This window comes from Nannospalax galili, unplaced genomic scaffold (genome assembly GCF_000622305.1).
Source record: "Nannospalax galili isolate Female #2095 unplaced genomic scaffold, S.galili_v1.0 scaffold784, whole genome shotgun sequence".
Classification (NCBI taxonomy): Eukaryota; Metazoa; Chordata; class Mammalia; order Rodentia; family Spalacidae; genus Nannospalax; species Nannospalax galili.
In genome coordinates this window covers 26165-40447 of record NW_008352133.1, presented here as the reverse complement: position 1 = coordinate 40447, position 14283 = coordinate 26165, and positions in this window count along the sequence as shown.

Sequence of the window (14283 nt, the reverse complement as noted above, 5' to 3'; positions counted from 1 at the left end):
ATTGTAAATACAGATGCATTGAGCTACGGAACAGAATAGAGACTGTATTTATAGCAAACTGACTTCTGATGAAAGTGCCAAGAGCATACATTGGGGAAAAGACCAACTCTGCAAGCTGGGAAAACTAGATATCTATATGCCAAAGAATGAATCTAGACACCAATGTCCCCCCATGTACAAAAATCAATCTAAAGTCAAGAAGACTTAAAGGCATGGACCAGGCATGGTGGTGTATGCCTTTAATCCCAGCACTCATCAGGCAGACGCAGGTGGATCTCTGTGAGATTGAGGTCAGCCTGGTCTACATAGTGAGTTCTAAGACAGCTGGTGCTACAGAGAAACCCTGCCTCAAAATAAATAAATAAATAAATAAATAAATAAATAAATAAATAAAATTAATTAATTAAAAAATAAATTCTTATTTCTATAGCAATGGAACCCTATGCTATGGTTTGGAAATAAAATCACCATGCTAAAGGCTCATATGCTCAAGCCTTGATCTCCAGAGAGCAGCAATGGATAAGTGATCAGCTCAAAGCTTGTTAACCCCATCAAAACATTAATGTATTAGAAATTTAGAGTTGAATGAGCTATTAGGAGTTGGAACCCAGTTGTATTAGATTACCAGGCACATGTCTTTGAAGGGTATGTCTTATTGCTTGTCCCTTCCTGTCTTACTTGGCTTCTTGGTCACTGTGGGAACATGGTGGTTCTTATTATATTACCAGTCATGGTGATCTGTCTTACCATGACCCAGGAGAAACACAACAAAGAGTCCTGAAATTGAAGCTTTGAAAACTATGAATCCAAATAAGTCTTTCCATATTTAAGTTGTTTTTATCAGGCATTTTCTTCCACCAACTAAAACTTGATTCTCATGCCCTACGTTGAAACAATGATATGACAATAAAGAGAAAGATTATATCAAGTGAATTGATAGGACAACTTGAAAACGTGCAGGATTTCTGGCCACATGGACCTGAGAAGGGAGGATAACTTATGGAAGCAAAGATGGAGTGACCAGCTACAAATTCCTGTATTCAAGGAATATGGTGCTTAGCACAAAAAAAGAGGGTATTCTAAAATCTTTGCTTCTGCTGTTTTTGATGAGGCTTTTCACTATAAAAGAATCAGGAGATCCCTCTTCTTTTGTCAGAATCCTGAATACTTGAGTTAAGTTTCTAAGGATTCCTCATCTAAGACAGCTAAGTTATGTCTCAGTGGAATGGTCAAAGTTGTAAGGTGCATAAGAATCTGAACTTCTAGTAGGATCACAGCATCAGTCATCTTCGATGGCCAGTGCTAAAATTGCAGTCTGTTCAAGCTCTCACTTGATTATGAGTTACTTCATATAACAGAAGTATTCTTGCAGTCTTAAGAGACTCTGTTCCATATTTATCATTACTTTTTGGAGATAAGGTTTTTGTATTTAGCCCTGACTTCCGTGAATCTAAGTATGTAGACCAATCTGATCTTAACCCTGTAGCAGTTCTCCTCCTACTTCTGCCTCCCCAGTGCTAGGATCATAGCTATGAGCCACCATGCCCAGCTTCAGAAGAGAGCCTTTAGATTCACTATTTCCCTGGCCAAAGATATTTTACTGTGGTTGTTCTGGCTACAAATTAGGTAGGATATTTAGTAAATGTGGTTTCATAAAATGTTTTACGGGCTAAGGATTAGCTGTCCCTCTGATTTGTCCCCATAACTCCAGTGTATTTCTTCGGAGCCTCTAGGAACCTGTTTTCAGCTTCTATCCCTCCCTGGGTCATCGCAGTGGTATCTTAACATCCTTCTGATAATTTAAAAATCCTAGTCCCCAATGGTCATTTCCCTATTACTACCCACAGCCTAGTTAGTATATATAATTTCCTTACTCGATGATTCTCTAACTTATACATTTCATAAAGTTATGAAAATTTGGGTGATATTTTCAAATATCAAATCTTATTTCATTGTTTGATATTTGATGTTAACAAGTCTTAGGCCCGATTCCTCCACTTTCTCTTTTTGCCTATAAGGAATTCTGAGTGCTATAAGAAGTTCTGAGTGCTCTTTCCTTTTTATGAGACTCAAACCTTGTAAGTATCTGCCCACATGTTTACATGTCAGTCTTCACACTGACCCTAATCACAACAGAATCCTTAAGCCAGTGTCCTTTTTAAGTCATTCATTTTTGGATGAACTGGAGAGCCTTTCCTCATCTCCTACAAGAGTCCTATTATGTAATTGTGTATTTATACAGCTGTGGTGGGTATATGGCATCATCAGTCTTAGCATGTGAATGAAAGTTTGGCTGGGGGTCTGCCATATTTATCAATGAGATTATACTTTTCTATCTAGTACATACTAGTCTCTACAGTCTAATTCAGTCAGAAAGTATTTATGGTCTGTTGTCTTGGTTTTGGAGAAATGGTGATTAAACAATATAAACTACATCTCTTTACTTAAAACTAATGTTCCGATACAGAGAAACAATAAGTAAGTAAATTAATAAATGAACAAAAGTGATAATTGTTATAAAGAAATCCTGATGTAACATCATCTGGGCTGATTCAGAATTAGAATGGATTGTTAGAGAAAGTGATGTGTGACTTGAACACTTCATGAGCATTAAGTTCTTTGCCATGCAAATGTTTAGGATAAAGACATTCTAGTCAAGGAGAATAATGAGGTTAGGTCTCTGTGGTGGGAAAGAAGGGAATTCTTGTGTTTTGGAAATAGATAAAAGGACATATGTATTAGTTACTTTTCTCATTGCTGTGACAAAATACATAATAAGAGTGACTTAAGGAAAGGATTTATTTTGTGTCCCAGTTCAGTTCCCTTGTACAGTTCATCATGGCACAGAAACCAGGGTGACAGGAGTGAATGCAGCCGCTGGTCACATTGCACCCAGTCAAGAGGCAGAGAAAGAAGAGTGTGGGTACTCTGCTCACTTTCTCCTTTTATTCAGCCGAGTCCTGTGGGAAATGTAAGTGAAATGTATTGTCTTTTCAGACAATAAATTTCAGTGTTTAAAGAAATTTGTTAAAACATCAACTGGTAAATTTCCCTCCCCAAGTGAGCATTTTTCTACAATTAGTTTGTGTTCAAGTTTACCTCCTGCTCACAAAGCTGCATTTTGCTTATCAGAAGCATTGTTTATGAATTAGCCAATGACAATGGCTAAGATTGTGAGGCTGAACTGTGACCATGCAGAGGAGGCCCAGGACTGCTTTGTGCTAGGAATAAAAACCCAGTGGGGCCCCTGGTTGGAGCACTTGCCTCCTGGATTTAGAGCAGCTTTCCACCCTTCTGCAAAAATAAACCTTTTTTCTACTGCCCCACTAGTCAAACCTAGAAACAGCCTTATAGATACATGTTTGCATCAGGACTCAAAAATCTAGTTGAAGGAGAGTATGCCTTACATGCAATCTCTGATGGGCTGACTAGACTCCAGTAGACAAATTTACACTGAAGGACATTGGATACAAATGCTTGACTGGATAGGACTTAACATGTATGGTGGGATACATGAGGTCTGGTAGGGGGATTGGGAGGCATGGATGGGGAGGGTGTCTAAATTTGATTAAGAACCATTGTATGAAGTTACAGAAGCTTAATAAAAATATATTTAAAATCTAGTCAAGTTCACAATGATGATTAAACATCACACTGAAGATGCTATACACAAAGCAAAGATGTATGCATTATATTATAAAATTAAAGATTCACACAAAGAAAACAAACCAAAACAACAGCCACAACAAGACATCAAAGAACTTTGTTCCTTGTCCAACTTTTGGCAGATGCCTCAGAATTCCAATGTTGTAACTATTCTCAATCTAAAGTGAATTTTAAGCAAGAGCTTTCTTCAGTCATGACAATGTCTATATAGACATATGTGCTGTTGAACATGTAAAATGTAGTTGTTCGTGAGACAGGGAAGTGAATTTTTAACAATATTCCATCCCAAGGACTGGGGAAATGAACCAGTTGTATAAGAGCACTTGCTCTGAAAGCATGAAAACCCAAGTTTGAGTCCTCAGCACTCACATAAAAATCCAGGTATGGTTGCCTGTATCACCAGCATTGGGGGTAGAGACAGGCAGGATGAGGGAGTTCACCGGCCAGCCAGCTTAGCCGAAGCAGTAAGCTTCTGGCTCAGCGAAAGACCCTGTATTAGTTACATTTCTATTGCTGTGATAGAAACAGTGAACAAAGCAACTTATAGAAGGAAGAATTTATTTGAGCTTATGGTTCCAGGGAAATTACAGTCCATCTTGGCGGGAGGCATGGTGGCAGAAGTGGCTGGAAGAGGAGCTGAAGCTAAGCTCCATGTCTTCAAGCAAGCACAGGATGCAAGACAGCAACTGGAGATCCAGCAAGGCTTAAGAACTCTCTAAGCCTGCCCCCAGTGACATGCTTCCTCCAGGATAGCCACATCTTCTAAGACCTCCCAAAACAGTGCCACCAACTGGGGACGAAATGTCCAAATACTTGGAGCCTATGGGGAACATTTTCGTTCAAACCACCACAGACCCTGTCTCAAGATAATAAGAGCAGTAGAGGAAGAGACCCAGTGTGCTCCCCTGGTCTCCATATGTGCACACATGGGCATGCAACCACACACTTATGTGTATGTACTGCACACATGTATAACACACATATGTATATCACACATACGCACACAGACACAGACACACACAGACACTCACTTCTGTAGTGAGTAGGTCTGCAGAAAAAGTTTACATTTTGGCCCCAGTTTTCTCCCAAAAAGTTTTGGGGAATTAAAGTCACATTTAGGAAATAGGGAAAAAAAGAATGAAAGAAAAGAAAAGAAAAAAGAGGAGAGCAAAATAAGAACTAAGATTTGGAGTGAGATGGAAATGCTAGATCACAGGAACTGGTAGGTAATAAAAAATAATTTTTTTTCTAAGTTTAGTGCAAAACAAATGAAGGGTTTAGGCATTATTTAACCTGCTTTTGAAGAAATAACTCTGAGGGCTAGCCGGAAGGCCAGTTAGGCAAAAGTTATTGCCTTGCAAGCGCCATAACCTGAGTTCTCGCTCTGGAGCCCATGGTAAAAGGAGAGAATCAACTCCCAGAAGTTGCCATTTCAGTGAAAAATTCAGAAACTAAAGAAAATAATTTAGGGTCTGGAGAGATGTTTCAGGGGTTAGGAGCACTGGCTGCTCTTGCAGAGGATGGGGCTTGGTTCCCAGGACCCACATAGAGGCTAACAATCATCTGTAACTCCAGTTCCAGGGAAATACAACTCCTTCTGACCTCTGCAGGCATTGCATGACATGAGTACACTTGCATACATTTAGGCAATACACTCATACATATAAAATAAATAATAAATAAATTACTAAAAAATAATTTCGGTGAGAGGCAATAGAAGCTTGGATGATTATGGGAACATTGGATAGAAAAGTGGAGGATTTTGAGACATTTTAGATGTAGAATTAAGAGGATTTACTATTTTGTTGGTTAAGGGTGGCATGTAGCCTTTGGGCACAGACAGTCATGTAGATCCTGACCACTCTTCTGTGATTTACACCTGACATGACATATCAATGCAATGCTCTTCTGCTAAAAACTCTTCCTTTCCTGGCCCTATCATGTTGAGTCCATACAGAATCTGGTAAATGTGGTTTATTTTTATCACAGTTCTTATTAGAATGCATTGCAACTGCCATTTCTGTCTATAGATAGTGAGTTAACCCAGCAATAAACATGGTGATTGAATCAGAGTTGACAGTCCATGAATCTCTGTCAGATGAGTAAATAGAAGCATACCTTGGAAGGCAGCAGTGGTGGTGAGGTACCGACAAGGCTTTTGAGCCTAGCAATGGTCTGAACATTGCACAAGTACTGCCGAAGGTCAAGGACTGTCAGGGGACTTCTTTTAATTACTCCAAAAACTCTCAAGAAGGATGATCAGAACATCTTAAATGGTAATGATCTGGAAAATGGAAAGGGAGTTACAAATTAGAAAATGAAAATAGTAACCTCACATGCTACAAAATTACTTTAAAGGCAAGCTAAGTGGAGGGAGGAAAGCAACTGGGCCCTGGAGAAAAGATTAAATTCACCTGGGTACAGGTCATGTCCTATTATTTAACACATTCATTTGGCATGGATCTTTTTCATTTTCAAAAATTCTACCTTAAGTTGACTGATATCTAATTTCACGGTATATTTCATACTGAAGGAGGCCCAAAACTGAGGAAATAGATTTTTTAAAGTATGGTAGAAGAAAGTTACAAGAAACTAGAATGTCTGACCTAAGTCCTGTTTCTACCTTGTTGAATAAATCGGGGTCTGGGTTTCAATTCTCTCATCTATTAAGCATAATATTACAGAAATATTACTCTACAGTCTTCACAACTGTAATATTCCATAAATTTTATGGCATTCATTGTTATAGGATTTGTCTTATTGGTTTAGTGATGATATAAGGTGTAGAGAACCATATTTTCACCATTATTGACCGCAATTTCACTTGAAATATGCAACATGTTGGGGTATATGGAGTAAATACAGATGTGTAATCATTGGAACACTGGAGAGGCAATAGACAGGGATCTGTGTGTCAGCTGAACGTTATCTGCTTTGCATAAATGAATTTCCTTGAATTTATATTTAACGACACTGCAGTTCACAGAGCAGTTCTGCATCTTCACTTATATATACTAACAAGCACATTGGATCTAGAAAGTTGGCACAGTCAGTTCCATCTTAGAAAGAAGACTCTAGTGACTATAATTTCATCATGAAGCTACATAGGTCGAATAAAGCACATACCAAGGTATATTACTCCTTCAACTCTTGAAAATCTGTTGAGCTAAGATTTTCCATATAACATTTGAAAAAAATCCCTGAACAATCTTATAATGGAAGCCTTAATAGTTCCCAAAGGCAAATGAGAAAACAAAAACATCCACGATGTTAAGCAGTTTACCCAAACTCTCAGGTGTGCGAAATAACTGAGTTGAGGCTGCATCCAAGATTCAACTCCAGGATTACCATGAAGGACTACCTCCGAAAGAGCTGAAGGAGACACATGTCAAACTCTTTTAGAGAATTATACAAAGCATTAAGTACATATGGGGCCTGTGCCATTTATTTAAAGAGTCATACAGTAAGTTATAACCTAAAAAAAACTTGAGAGGAGGCTATTTTGATATGAGTGCTGAATTACCATCTATTTACCTCTGTTTTTCCATAGAGCAGAGATATATGAATCTACTTTAGTGATACATGAAAGTAATGGCCATGACATAAAGATCCATAATATTTTATATTTAGGAAATGTATAATTCCTCCAGGAAAACGTCTGTAGGTCTTTGTGATCATGAATATGCTGATGCTCTCTAGACTAATGTCTCCACATTTGTTGCTTCATTGTTAATGGCTTGCCATAGTCTTATAGTCAGGATGGTATTGCTTTACTAGAAATTGTAGACATTACATCCCTTTGCTATACCCTTCACTATATATTAAAATACCTTATTTAAATTAATTAAAGTGTTTCCTTAAGTCATACTTAAATTCTGTAAGATTCAAGATAATCATTTTTAGGCTAAGTAGCTTCTAAATTGAACACAATTGAGGTTTGATACACCCAGTCCTATTCTTCATGCATATTCTTTCTTTCTTTCTTTCTTTCTTTCTTTCTTTCTTTCTTTCTTTCTTTCTTTCTTTGTTCTCTTTGTTTCTTTCTTTCTTTCTTTCTTTCTTTCTTTCTTTCTTTCTTTCTTTCTTTCTTTCTTTCTTTCTTTTTTCTTTCTCCTCTGAAGGTGTATCCTCCAGCATATCAGTGTCATTGTTCCTTTCCTATTGCAAGTGCACTTAACAAACAGCTTAGAAGTCAGCCTGCATGTGTTTATGACCGTTACTTTATGACTGTGTCAGGGGACTCCATCATCATCTCATGTTTGAGATTCTTCTTCAACCCTCTTAAACATATGATTTCTTTTTGCTTCTTCTGTTGACCTTTCTTTTAGGCCTTAATGGAACTTAAGTTACCAAGCCACATTTTCTGTACACCAACTTAACCTCCCATCATCCCTCATAACATTATTGAAAAGAATAACAGTGAAAATACATTACATAGAGAGCAAAATAATTCTTACCTTCTATCCTTATTCTTCAAGTGATCATTTAAATACCTATATCAAACTTCCGCATCCCAAGGTTCAGGTATCATTGCAGAAGAAGGTTGGAAAGATTCAAAGAGCCAAAAGTGGTAGATGACCACAAGGAAATACAGTTTTCCAGAAAGCTGGTCAGTTACTCCTATGTACTCACAACAATGATGACTGCATGAACAAGTCCCACTTAAGTTCAAGCCAGACCAAATCCCAGCATAGAAATGGGGAAGTGGGTAAAAAACCCAAACCCAACCTAAGGAACTCTTGGCAACTGGTGGCTGATGGGAGGGCCAGAGAAAGTCTCTTTCAAGGATGGTACTCTGTGCAGTTTAAACAGGTCCCAGTGGTTGGACCTGCCCTAAAGCACACTTGAGGACACAAGTTAGACTCTGTACACTTTATTTTGTATATGAATACATTAAATTGTGGAGAGGAAGTAAAGGAAGGTGCCAATAGGGGAGGGGATCTAAGTATCATAAAATTATACTGCATTAAAAGAACAAAAATTTAATAAAATAAAAAATTATTACTTTTAAGTGTATGAGTCATGTATATAAGTGCATCAGTGTTGTGAAATGCCCACGGAGTTTAAAAGAGGGTGTCAGATCATCTGAAGTGGAGTTGCAGACAGCTGTTAGGCACCATGTAGGTGCTGGGAATCAAACCCAGGTACTTTGCTCTTAATTGCTGAGACAGTTGCAGACAGCTGTTAGGCACCATGTGGGTGCTGTGAATCAAACCCAGGTAGTTAGTGCTCTTAATTGCCGAGCCATCTTTCCAGCTCCAATATTTTGTTTTCTCTTGTTAAAGAGTAAATGGAATTGATTAAGGAAATGCTATAAGCCCTGAACTTTAGATTAACTGAAGGAGTAGCTTTTATCCACGTGTAATAAATGAAAAATTGAATGATAAATGTGCTACTTGTACAAAATTTTAAAAAATAACATGCATCATCTTGTGCAATTTTGGAAAAATCATAGGCTTTGGAATTAAAGGCACCTGGATTCAAATCGTAGATAATTAAAATAAATAATTAAAATAAATCCCTTCTTTATGACTCATTTCACCTCTAATCATGTTGATTACAAAGGGCTACATGAGGATAAAATGAAATATGTACGCTTGAAAATTTCAACTTCCATAGTATTTATTAAGGACTTAATTGTTCATCTTGACTGTTCACTCTCTCTTACTTGGCATAACTGCTCTCTCTTCTGAAAGACTTTCTCTTAGTACGCTGTTGGGTGAGAAGGGACTTTTCACTCCTTGTTTCCTCCTGGTGACTTCATCTGAAAGCAGAAGGAAACTTGATCTGTCCTCTGTCTGTTCTACCTGGCATTTAAAGCCTCTCCACACGGACTCTTCCCAAACTAACTTATGACCGCATAACTCAACAAAGGAAATGGTTTGAATTTGGATTGATGGAGAGGTGGTACTTCTTATAAAGCTTCTCTCATGACATGGTGGTAATAGAATGTTTTGTTCTAAACATGAAATTTTCTCAGTATGAAGAAGCTAGTAGCTTAAAATTTAAATTTCCTACTTATAAAAGGAGTGTATAGTAAACGATGATTCTGATACTGTGGTAAGTTAGATAACTTTTGCTGTTTTTATTTATAATAGGGAAGAATGAAAATACATGTTGTTAAACTCAAATGAGAAAACCAGGATGAAGGTGTTCTGTGCAGACCTCCACAGAAAGGGAACCAGTGCTCATTTTGGAGGTATGCAGAGGAGAATCTAAAGGGTTGGAAGAAGTTAGGCATATTCTACACAGTTGAAGGAAGTTTAATATAACTAACCTAAGGGTACTGCCTGAAACAATTACAATAGCTTTTTTTAAGAGATTGTGTGGAAAATAGATGCAGAAAGGGTAAAAGGGTAGTGATGCATTTCCAAAGGCAAGTCTGAATGACAGATACATGTGAAAGAAAAGGGAGATTTTGGATTTTGATGACTAAATATGATTACATATGGTTTGCTTATTTAATTTCAGTGCTTATCCTTTCCCCTTGCAGATTTGAATGAACCACCCTTCTTTTGATGCTTTAACCATTTTCTCTCATGAGTGAATTTATCAATAAAGTGTCACATGCACAACAAACTAGAAATAAACAAGATTCTGGCTCCCACCTTGCTCAATGCTCAAGAATTAGAAAAGGGGGTAGTGAGATGGTGCAGTGGGCCAAGCTCTTGCTGCACATGTTTGAGGGAGGACCTGAGTTTGGATCACCACCACTCACATGATAAAAGCTAGGCCTGTAACTTCAGTTTCTGAGGGGGCAGAGTCAGGGGGATCCCAGAAACTCACTGACTGATCAGTCAGTATAGCCAAAATTCTGAGCTCCAGGTTCATTGAGAGATCCTGTCTCAAAAAATAAAATAAGGTAATAAGCAATAGAAAACTCTACTTCATGCTAACCTCTGGCTTCTACAGGTGCATGTACCTACACACACATGCCCACATACTTTGGCAAAGGGGAGATGGAGGGAGGATGAGACACACAGAGAGGGAGAGAGAGAGTGAGGGAGAGATAGATGATAGATAGATGATAGATAGATTATAGACAGATGATAGATAGATAGAGGGGGGATAGATGATAAATAGAGAGTAACAAAACATTATTCAAGGACAAAGAAGGGCTGCTAAATAATCCCTGCTTTGTATTCCTAGCTGTGCTTTTGGAGAATGGTACCCATTTTTGAATAGATGAGGGGTTTAAAATCACAACTGTTAAGAATTTTGGAGAGAATACTTTATTTCGTACTAAGTGATTTGAGTCAATGATGACTAACATACTGAATGAGAAAATCTTGCATAAATCCTAAATCTTGCATTAGCCCTAAATATCTTCAACACCCAGATAATGTGCTATTTGTGATAAAATAACTTAAAACTGATGCTAGTTATCAGTATGTAGACACCAAGTTTGATCATTGTTTTGTAAGTTACATAAAGTCAAAGAATTACAACTTTAGACTTGGTTCACAGAAAACATTTACAGAAATGATATCCTCGCTCCTTTTCTTTAAAGACAAAAGATGAGATTCTTTTCTGAAAGTCTCACATAAAAACTCCAGTATATAAAGTTCAAAAAAAGGAAAAAGCTTTAATTGAACTTGTTTGTGACTTTGCATTGCTCCTAATCAGAGTTTTCCTTAGTTCTCTACAGAACAGATGCAGTGCCACCCAAAGTTTAATTTCCTTTATAATCAGCCACATTTCGCATTATGTGCTGTGATTAGTCCAAAATTTTATTAGTGAGTTTAAAATGTATAATTTGTAATTTGTGTCACCTTTTTTTTTTTTTGGTCTTTTAATATTAACTATTGCCATGTAGCCCAGTCTGTCCTCATAATTACCTGGTCTCTGTCTCCCCCAAGCTGGGATTACAGACACACAACAACTTTACCAAGCTATGTTATGACATATAACTTTGTGTGAGAGAGTTACATATTAGAGGTCTCAGTTGACTGTCTAATATGGTGGTTTATATTCACATCTATCTAACACTACTGGCATTGGTCTTGGAATCAGATTTGGGATGTAATCATGGCTCTGTTACTATGGCTTGTGAAATCTTAAGCAAGTCCCAAAACTGCTTTTTGCTTCAGTTTCCTTATCTGGGAACTGTGATTAGGATAAAAGTAATTATGATGATGATGATAACATCAACAATGAGGAAGACAATAATAATATTAATAAAGATAATATGTACCCACAAGGCTGAGGTGATGCTTAAATGAAAGAGTGCTCCAGAAAGGTCATTTTCTTAATGATCTTAACTCATTCCTGATAAACCTTCCTCTAACTGAAAAGCACTTAAATATAAATATGGTTCTATTAGTTTTAATGGGGGAGTTATGATGCTTTGCATTCTAATCTGAGGAAGATGTTTTTCAAAGATAGAAAAATATATTAATTGTGTAATGAAAACAAGTTATATAATTAACAACTCCTTGAAAGAAAATTAGCATGGCTTGTATGTAAAATTTGCTGTAACAACAGTTTAGTGTTCACTGAAGGAATATGAGAAAGATATCATGAACAGGGACACAAAGAATCATTCTTCAGAAGGTCATTATTTAAGTCATTATCTTCCATGACGTTTGTGATAATAGTGCCCTTAAACTATACTAAATACACTTTTAGCATAGAAAAACCCTTTCATGTTAAAATAAAAATTATAATAGTTTATTTCTTTCAGCCTCTTCATTTCTTCCAAAGAACAGAGATAGAGACACTTAAAATTTTATTTCCCTTATAATCAGTTGTCTTCTTTTTCTTTATCTGCACTTGATTGTAGCCAGTGGGCTGAAAAGCCTTTTATGCACTATGTGCTATGATTGATTTATCAAAGTATGAATTAAGTCATGTAATATCTCATGAGAATTAGAAAGCATGGGTTGGTTCTCTACTCTTTTGCTCTTTTGATGTAGCATTCTTGAAGTACACATGAATAGCTCATATGCAGAAAAAATGAAGGTATTTCAGGTAGTGCTAACTTGTCATCCCTCTTGGCTTCTATATGGAAAGCAAAATAATTTAAGTTCATTCCAAATGCAACTCAATTCAGTTTACTTTTTTATGATAGTCTCCAAATGGAAGCTTCAGTGTCAAGTAAATTGGTGAATATGTCTTGGTCTGCTTTGAAATATTACTTCCTATACTATATTTATCCACTGTATCTTTATACTGAAAACAAGAGACTCATTTTCCAAAAAAAAAAAAAAACAGACTGTTTTTCCTCACTTGAACAGTTGTTATGTGTGGTAAAGTCTACATGCAAGTCTTCTAGCTACCAGAGTAGGGAGTTAGATCAAACTATTTTCCTTCTTTAGCCTCCGTTCTCTAGCTTATTTTTCTTCCCATACCCCTTCTATCTACTACATTTAAAGCTTCAGCATCACAGAATACCTCAAAGTGGGTCTGTGGTTGCTGTGAACTGCTGGGTACAGTTTCAGAACCATGAGAACAGCTTCTTTCCTTCACCTCTGCCAAACCTCCAGCTAATTTCAAAATCACATCTAAGGTGTGCGTTATTGTTTCCCAAGAAAACTAAAATGTTCTGTAGCACATCATGCTGCATGTCTATAAACTAGTAATGAATAAATACTGTTTCTCAGAAGAAGAAACCCAGTGAATTGGCTGTCTGGTTAATAAATCTGGATCCCTGTAGTGCCCCCACTTTTTCTGTACATATTTCCTTCTTTGCCTGTCATTTTCTCCACGAAAGCACATTAGATCATGATAGATGTGGTTCAAGTGACTTCTTTCTCCATGATAATATTCCCAGGTTTAAAAAGTAAGTTAGGGTAGGAGAGATAGTGCAATAGTAAAAAGTGCTTGCCTCTCTAGACTGATGACCAGGATTTGATCCTTGGATCCCTTGGTGGAAGGAGACGGTCAACTCTCAGAATCTGTCCTCAGATATTCATATGTGCACTGTGGCACAAACTTGCCCATTCTTATACACACAGTAGGAATTAAATAATTAAAAATAGCTCTCTCCAACCCACAGGCTTCTTTCTCTGGGGTAAGTTGTTAGTGGGCTCCATGCCTTGACACCCCGAGCCTCATTCACCCTCCCATCTCCCCTGCAGATCTCTCCTCCTAGCCTGGGTCCTGTCCCATTCCTTGTCTTGGTGTAGCAGAAACCTGGGGAACCACCACTGCTTCCTGATCATTTGCATCCAAAACAACTCAGTTCCTTCTCAGGACCCCAGGAGCTCTCTGGGCCTGGCACTGCACTCACTTACCTCTACTTCCTGGGCCTGCACAACCCTCCAACCACTTTCCTGGACGCCAGGGCTCACCTTTCCTTTTCCTGATCCTTTGCATCCAAATAAACCCAGCTCCTCAGTGCAGTCCCCAGGAGCCCTTGGGGCTGCTTCCCACCCCATCTTCCTCTGCATATCTGGGTGGCATGGCCACTAGCTGCCCTAGACCAGGATCTTTCCTCAACCTGGCTCCCAGCCAGTCCAACCCCCAAATTCCTAGGGCAAAATCTTTCCTGGAGGGATCCAGACCTTAGGAGAAAGGCTGAGAGCATCTGATTCTCATCTGACTTGGGACTCTGTGGGAACTCCTGAGACAAAAGCAATCTGACCATTCCAATATAAAATCAAAAGAGAGAACTAG